The following is a 9,163-nucleotide window of genomic DNA, read 5'->3' as shown; positions in this document are numbered from 1 at the left end:
ATAAAAAGAATTAAAAAAAACAAATATGAGTCACAGGATTAATAACAACTAATGTTTTTGAAAGGAAATTTACAGTTATAAACGAATTAGTAGGACACTTGAAAGGTGACTGCTCTCTCTGCTGCATTTATCATCTGCCCGGTGCAGCTCTGATCTAACCTCCCCCTGCTCGAGACGTAGCAAGCAATAAAAAGGGGGAGGGCAGAGCAAAGCTGAACCGGGCAGCATGATAAAGTGGCAGAGAGAGAGAGCACATGGCTAGATGAGGGATTGTCCGATTGAAGCAGGAAGGAAGGAAAGCTGTGGAAACCAAACCATTTTTTTTATACAACAATAGTTCAGCTCTGCTCCTCCCCCCCCATCCACCCTTTGAGCCGTGATCTCCTGACTGTGCCTGTGACTAACATTTAGACCAAGCACCTCGGCTGCTGTATTAGTTCAACAGCTATTATTTCTGCATGAGTGTACAAGCAGAGCAGCTGGCCAGTGTACTGGGGGCCACTAAGGAAATCCCTGAGAAACCACTACAGAATCTTACACAAAATAAACCAGAAGAGCACACAAGGCAAACCCCTGAAACAGATGTTCTCATCTTAATGGACTCAAATGGTAAATACCTAGATAGAAAGCGCCTCTTCCCTGGTAAGAGAGTTCTCCAGTACAAATGTGTAAACATGGATAAAGCAAAAGAGAGAATTCTAAACCCAAATTTTAATAACCCAAAATATATAATCATCCACACTGGCTCAAATGAACTGCAAGATCCAGAGAAATATATTAATGCAATGGAAGACCTGATAACTATCACAAGAAATAAATTCCCACTAACAAAAATCATCCTTTCTAGCCTATTACCAAGGAGTGACATGCACAGTAATATTGTCCAAAACATCAATATGCAGCTAAAGGCTTTTGCTCAAACCCCAAACATAATGGTGGTCCAACACCACAACATTAACTGTACACACCTATATGATCAAGTACATCTGAACAAACGGGGGGTACATATGTTTGCCAAAAATCTAAAAGATACAACTGTCAGTATATTTATGAAAATCTTAGCAGTATTCTCTAAACAATGTGTAAGTATATGGCAGGGAATATATTTAACAATCTTCCTTTAAACTAAACCTGCAATCAAACATACATTTGCTAAGACAATAAAATTAATCTAAATATCTGAATTCTTTATTATTAGTAAATAACTATGAACATGTTGATACGTACATATTTGTAATGATTAGAATATGAGTTAATATTATATGCGTTAAAACAAAAACTATTTAAAATATGCTATGCAAAGTTCATGCCAATTTACTTTAAAACCAATCTTTCATTCAGAGCTGCATTTAAAATATTACAATGAGACCTAAAATAGCAGTTACAAACATTCAGCAATATGATTTACAGTGCCAATTTAAGCAATAGTACAATATACACTTCTATTAAAAACATCAGAAATTGTATGTATTATTTACGTAAAGACCCAATTCTGAGTTATAACTCTACAGTTGTATAGATAAAACAATTTAGCATCAAGGATATGTATTTAACAATATACAGACTGAATATAAACTACAGCTATTATGCATATATCTGTGTTAAAATATTAATTGCAACCCTCTTTCTTTTTATATATATATACGTTACCAAAATAGATAGTTCAGTTACCAAGGATTCCTTGTTTCATCTCAGAAAATATTTAAGTAAATTTTTGCAATCACTGAGAAAAAGGTAGATCGCTTGTTTAGAATGAATGTATTTTGGACGCCCAGCAGTGTATCATTCAAGTCAGCAAAATCTGTCCCATTTCTTCTTCATGCATTCACTTAAATAACTTTTTCATTCATTGATGAAACCATGGGAGTGGCCCTACGAGATCTGACCATCCCATTGGTTAGGTGGGATGTCTATTTGGATTGGCCCTTGGTCACCATGGAAACGCATCCTTTAAGCAGTTAAATCTCAACTGCTATACCGGTATCGGCCCTTCGGTGGTAGCAGATAGCATAAAACAAATTCATCCTTAACATTTCTAAAACATTTTTAGACAGTGAAATATTTCTTTAAACTATGTAATAGCTGCCATAATTTCTTGTATTAACCTTTCTCAGCATCAATCATAGATGGAGCAGCGTCTGATTAATTTCCTGATCGTTTTGATATGAAACATCAAATACATCTAGCATTATATTAAAATAATTTATATTTCATTTAGCCTAACAGAAAATTTATATCTCATAGTCATATCACATCAAAGTAACTTCCATATCTTCATCTCACTATATTTTAAAAGATGTATTTAAAACTTTATAAACATTTGTTTCACATTTATATGTCTATGGTCCATAAGTATTTATTTATATTCTTAAAAACACAGAGGCTAAGTAAGATCTTTTATGTTTTCAAAACATATATATCATTTCTATGTATATCTGAATTTATTTCCTATATAAATATCCCCTGCAGCAATTATCTATTTAATACAATGTGTTTATATTTATTATCATATAAAAGACTGTCACATATCCATTAAAAATATATATATTTTCTTATAATGCTGAAATGTAACTACAGTTGTTTTCAAATCATAATGTAAGCCATGTGTCTTTACTGTGTGCTGTATGTTCAGAGTAATACCTTAGCATTTGTCTGTGTTTTCTCTGTGTATTCTGGTGTTATCAGCCACGTAGCCTGAGTCACTCAAAACAAATTTGTGCTAATTATCAGTTCCCTTTGAAAAATGTTTGCAGTTCTCACATTTCTTCAGACGGATCGGCATTTCTCTTGGAGGAAATCCATATATATGGGCCTGTGTCCTGTTCTATGTATCAAAATGCTGCCTTTTACACAGCAGGAGGGGGCTTCAAAGGTTATGCTCAAGCCTTTGGAGACATCCTGTCTGCATACTAAATGGGGGAAGAGCTGAACATGATTGAAGTCAGTTTGTCTGAGAGGAATGAATCATTTTTTCTTTTTCTGATCAGTGAAATGTCTGATCAAAAATACAGATTTATTAATCTGGAGATATATGATTAAAGTATGTATATTTATTAACCTCACATATACCATGACACAACACTGGAGCGCAACATACTCACTTCACATTTAGAGAGACACCCCCCCGATAATTACAGGGATAGAACAACTACACATTGGAGTGGGTACTCACATACATGGAATAATAGTAAAAGATCCTTGATACCCTCAAATGGACAGTACAGGGAGAACCTACAGGCTCCTAACAACAGCCAATACAGTGCCCACTACAGAGACTTCCAAAGAAATAAAAGGCAAAATACGCAGGCAGACTCAGAACTTAGGGAAATTCGAGAACTAATCCATGCACTATATGAAAAGCTTTAGAAACAAACCAGGATATCACAAATGAACTGCAAGAGGGAAAACAAACAACAACAAAAAAAAAAACAAAAAAAAAAACCTTAATTCTCACAGCCTGAAAGCTTAATTAGCACACTATAGACTGGACACAAGATGAACAGTCTCACAATTAGCAGCTGGAACATACAAGGACTCACTTCCTCCACCTTTGGAGACAAAATCAGAGATCCTTATTTTCAACAAAATATAAGAAATCATGATATTATCTTGTTACAGGAGACATGGCAAGATAGAAGCACAGCATCATCTTGCCCTATGGACTATAAAGAGTTAATAATTCCTGCAGCAACAAAACATAAAAGAGGAGGGAGACTCTCAGGGGGGTTATTAGTGTGGTACAAAGAGAGCCTCAAACCTTTTATCACCCCAGTGAAGAAAGGTGCAACACATCTGTGGATACAAATATCAAAGAACCTTGTACAGACATCTCACAATCTCTACCTCTGTGCCATATACATTCCACCACGGGAATCACCATATTATGACCCAGAATACTTCAATACACTGCAGGGGGAGATCTCAAACTTTCAAACAAAAGGACAAATTATGCTAATCGGAGACATGACTGCTCGTACAAGCAATGCAAGGGACTATACCCCCAGCCAAGGAAATAAACATATATTTGGAAAGAGTACGAATTTTGACACCCTGATGGACACTCAAAGAAACAGCTATGATAAAATAATGAACACACATGGGAAAAAACTCCTTGATGTTTGTAAAAGATTAGGTCTGTACATTGTAAATGGAAGGGTAACTGGAGACAGGCTGGGAAGTTTTACATTTAACTCATCAAGTGGTAAAAGTGTCATTGACTATGTGATAACTGACCTGGACATCAGAAAGATCAGTTCGCTGATAGTAAGACCCCAGTCCTACCTATCAGACCATAACCAAATGGTCATACACATCAATAGTTCAAAGAAAATCCCAACATGGAAAGCCAGGAAACATCTGTACAGAATGCCCCCTAATTACCTGTGGTCCCAACAAAGTAAGGAAATCTTTATGAACAGCTTGGAAACTGAGGAGATAACTAATCAAATTAATGCTTTCATTAATAGAAGCTACAGTTATACTCCATATGACACAAATAAAGCAACAAATGATTTAACAACTATTCTCCATAGAGCAGCAAACAAATCCCTTAAACTGTCAGACAAAAGACACAGGAAACATAACAATAAAAGTGATTGGTTTGATAAAGAATGTGCAGCCTTAAGACTTGAGGTGAGAAAATTATCAAACCTTAAACACAGAGAACCACTGCGAGAGGATCTGAGGTGCACATATAACCGTAGACTAAAAGACTACAAAACTACCCTAAAAAGCAAGAAAATAAACCACCTAAATAAAACACTCTCCCAAATTCAAGAATCAACAGATAATAATTCCTTTTGGAGCTTGTGGAAAAAAATCACAACTAAAGCCACTGGGCATATTCCAATCCAAGATGGTGACATATGGACAGATTATTTTCAAACATTATACAAAGATCTAGAACATAATAAGCTCAATACGTCACAAAAAGAAACTTGTGAAAAACTGTTAAATTTAGAAAATGTAATAAAGAACTATCAAACCCCTCTAGACTTCCCCTTCACACTACAGGAAGTTGCAGAAGGCATACAGTCATTAAAACCAAGAAAAGCTTGTGGATCTGACCAAATACTAAATGAGATGCTGATTCACAGCAGCCCACAGCTCCAAGAGGCTCTCAAAAAACTGTTTAATATCATCTTACAATCAGGGCACTTCCCAGAAACATGGACAGAAGGTCTGGTTACCCCAATCCACAAACATGGGGATCTAACTGACCCAAATAACTTCAGGGGAGTCTGTGTAAACAGCAATGTGAGCAAACTCTTCTGCACAATCCTGAACCAGAGAATATTAAAATTTCTAATAGACAGCAGAACCCTGCACGTGAGTCAGATAGGTTTCCTCCCTAAACAAAGGACCACAGACCACATCTTCACATTACAAGCTATCACTAACAAGTATGTGAAAAGCTCACCATCAGGGAAGGTGTTTGCATGTTTTGTGGACTTCAAAAAAGCATTTGACTCAATCTGGCACCCAGGCCTATACATGAAACTGCTGCAAAGTGGAATTGGTGGGAAGACATATGACATAATAAAGACCATGTATTCATCCCTCAAATGTAAAGTAAAAATAAACAAACTACAAACAAAGAGCTTTGAACAAAAGAGAGGTGTCAGACAAGGATGCAGCCTCAGCCCCACATTATTCAACCTGTACATTAATGATCTGCCCACAGAACTGGAGAAATGCACAGCACCAGGTATATCCCTGAATGGGAAGGAAATCCATTGTCTCTTATATGCAGATGACCTGCTCATCCTGTCCCCCACAGCAGTGGGTTTGCAAGAAAAACTAGACCTACTGCAGACATACTGTAAGTCATGGGCAATGGAAGTGAATATGGAAAAAACGAAAATCATGATTTTCCAGAAAAAGCCCAAAAATCTCCAGCAAAAACTCAAATTCCTATTGTTCTCTAAAGAGGTAGAACACACATTAAATTATACCTATCTTGGGCTTACACTGAGTGCATCAGGAAGCTTTAAATTGGGCATCAAAACACTGCAAGAAAAAGCCCTTAGAGCCTTCCATGCAATAAAGAAGCTGCTAGCCAGTCTAAACCCTCCTACAGAACTGTTACTTAAGGTATTTGAAAGCACCATTGTACCAATCCTGTTGTATGGCTGTGAGGTCTGGGGCCCAACACTGACCCAGAACTACCGAGAATGGGACAAAACTCTCACAGAAATTGCACATCTCCAATTCTGTAAATATGCACTGCGGGTACACAGAAGCGCCCCTAACAATGGGTGCAGAGCAGAGCTGGGAAGATTCCCATTGTTGCTACCAATGCAAAAACGGGTGTACAAATTCTGGTGTCACCTCACAAATAGTGACACAAGCACACTTTACCACCAAGCACTCTGTGACCCAGCATCAAAAGCATTTAGAGAATATACATCAGACCTGCAAAACCACATCAGCAAAAGCACAGCCCATGAGAGAGTGTCACCAAACACCTTACAAACAGCTCTGAAGGAGAGGTACACTGGGCACTGGGAGGAACAGATAGGGCAACAGAACAAGATGGAGTGTTACAGGTCTCTACAGAGAGAGTACAGACTAGCTGAGTATCTCACAAGTGTCACCAATCCAAAGCACAGACAGATACTCACTAAATACAGAATCTCTGACCACCAGTTGGAAATAGAGACTGGCAGATATCAGGCACAATGGAGACCCAGGGCAGCCAGACAATGTGCACAGTGTGACAGTGGGGACATAGAGACTGAAGCGCACTTTCTCTTGTACTGTACAAGATACAAACCCTTAAGGGATAAATACTTCCCAAAAATAATGAAAGAAATAACAGACTTTCCACAGATGTCGGAACAAGAAAGACTATGTGTACTCTTAGGAGAAAACAACAAAGCTACAAGGATAGTAGCAAAATATGTAGCAGACTGTCACATGACCAGAACCCCCAATCAGATTAAATGAACTATCATATTTACCCACTATACTCCTACTTTATAAATTGTTATTAATTTGTTTTATTGTAACATATTACTTTGGCAACACATGTAATAATGTCATGCTAATAAAGTATTCTTGACTTGACTTGACTTGAGTGAAAACAGAGCCTCCTATCTCCACTGTGTACTCGCTCACTCATGCAGAAATAATCGCTACTGAACTAAAACAGTGACTCAGTCAGACTCACTCTGTTTGTGCTACGGTAACTCCTTCCCTGCTAGAGATCATCTGTTTATACATTAGTGACTGCCGTATAAACAGATCAGTAGCAGGGAAGGGGTTAACGCAGCACAAACAAAAAAGCCGGCAGCTGCAGACCTCAAGTGATTTATGAGCCCCATTAAATCATTTCTAAGCAAGAGGCTTACCTTGCAACTTTAGATGTGTTGAAAACAGAGCTGGAGGGAGAATGAATGTTCCTAAACTTCCTATCCTATTCAGTCACCTGACCCTGAGCTATCCAATAAGAAATGAGCCCTGGTTTTTTTTTTTAGTCCGTCTCTGCTTAGACGCCCGAGTGTAAACTGAATTGGTCACGTGAAAAACGGCCAATAGGGACAGACTAAGCTTGCGTGAAGTGCTCTGAATCAGGGCAGATGTTAAAAACGCCCTAGATTCTGTTCTAATGTAAAATGTTCTTTTAATAGGAGATTTTAAAATTTGATGTTAAAATTTTAAACTAACCCTCTCCCACTACCTTCCCTACCCAACTCCTGAATTTTTTTTATTTAAAATCAATGGTATTGGTATTTTATTTTTTGCCCACATTTTTTTTTTTGTGGGGGGGGGGGCGCTGCCCATTCCGCCCCAATGTAGGAGCCTCCACTGGGTGCTGTAGGTAGCAATATAGAGATGCTGTGGAAAGCTTCACACAGTTAGATAGTTACTCAAATCAACGCGTTTCACCCCCCGCTTGGGGCTTTTTCAAGAATGAGTAACATTGTAAGAAATCAGTTCTTTTAAGGACCGAGCATGGTTCTTATTGGTTAATCCGTTGTGGGTGTGTTGTCCAGGTGTCTTGCAGATTGTTGGTTCTTTTATGGTGGAATATCCCTTTCCGGTTCTTTTACGGTGGAATATACCTATTTTCTTTAGTTTTCTTAAAAATAGTCTCTCATATGTTCCCTTGTTAAATAGGAAGTATTCAGAGTGCATTTTGGGACTTACAGGTATGAAGAAAGGGGATAGTGCATTATTAACTATATATTTGCTATCTGAGTAGGTTCAAAGAAAAAATATATAAATATAAATATATATATATACATTATTATTTGTATCTAAATTGTTGTTGAGTACAATTTCTTTATATAGTAAAAAATATATATGTATAGTGGGGTCACCTTAGATCAGTGGTTGATTGGGAGTGTTTCCTGGGGACAGAGGTATACATAATAGGATGTGCTGTTAATCATACATAAATGGAGTCACATCCAGTTATTTAAACCCATTGGGTGTAGGGTCTTCATTTTGTAAATGAGTTCTGCTTCTTTTTTAAGGAGTTTGTTCTCATAATTCCCTCCCCTCCAAAGGGCTTCTACTTTTAAGATCCCCCAGAATTTAAAGTCCTTAAGTCTATTATTATGTGTGTCTTTGAAATGTTTATAAAGGTGAGTATCTTTATTGCCTTTCTCGATAATCCAAAGGTGCTCTCTAATTCTTTCTCTCAAAGTTCTCATTGTTTCTCCCAAATACTGTTTCCCACAGCTTCACTGTATGAGGTAAATGACCCCTTTTATCAGTGCATCTAATGGTGTCTCTTATTTTAAAGACCTCTCCTGTATGGTTAGACGTGAATGATTTGGTTTTTGAGCTGTAATGACAGGATTTACAGCAGTAGCAAGGAAAGAAACCATTTACTTAATTTCCTTGCAAATCCTTTTGTATCCCAATGTTTGTCCTTATTTTTATATTCGCTAGGGGCTAGAAGCAGTTTTAGATTGTCTGAGCGTCTGTGTATACGAATTTTGGTTTTATAGGTAGTTTATCTCTATGATGGGGTCTTCCCTAATAAGGTTCCAGTGCTTGTTTATGAGTTTCTCTACTTTTTTATAATCTCCATTATAATCAGTGATAAATGGTACATTAATGTCACTGTTATCTAAATTTGTAAAAATATCAGTCAGCTGTTTTTCTTTATATTGTAATAAAGATTCTCTATCTATTTGTTTGACTTGTTCTA

Source organism: Bombina bombina, chromosome 9, assembly GCF_027579735.1.
Source record: "Bombina bombina isolate aBomBom1 chromosome 9, aBomBom1.pri, whole genome shotgun sequence".
Classification (NCBI taxonomy): domain Eukaryota; kingdom Metazoa; phylum Chordata; class Amphibia; order Anura; family Bombinatoridae; genus Bombina; species Bombina bombina.
The sequence above is the reverse complement of the archived record's forward strand: the minus strand, read 5'-3'. Positions refer to the sequence as shown.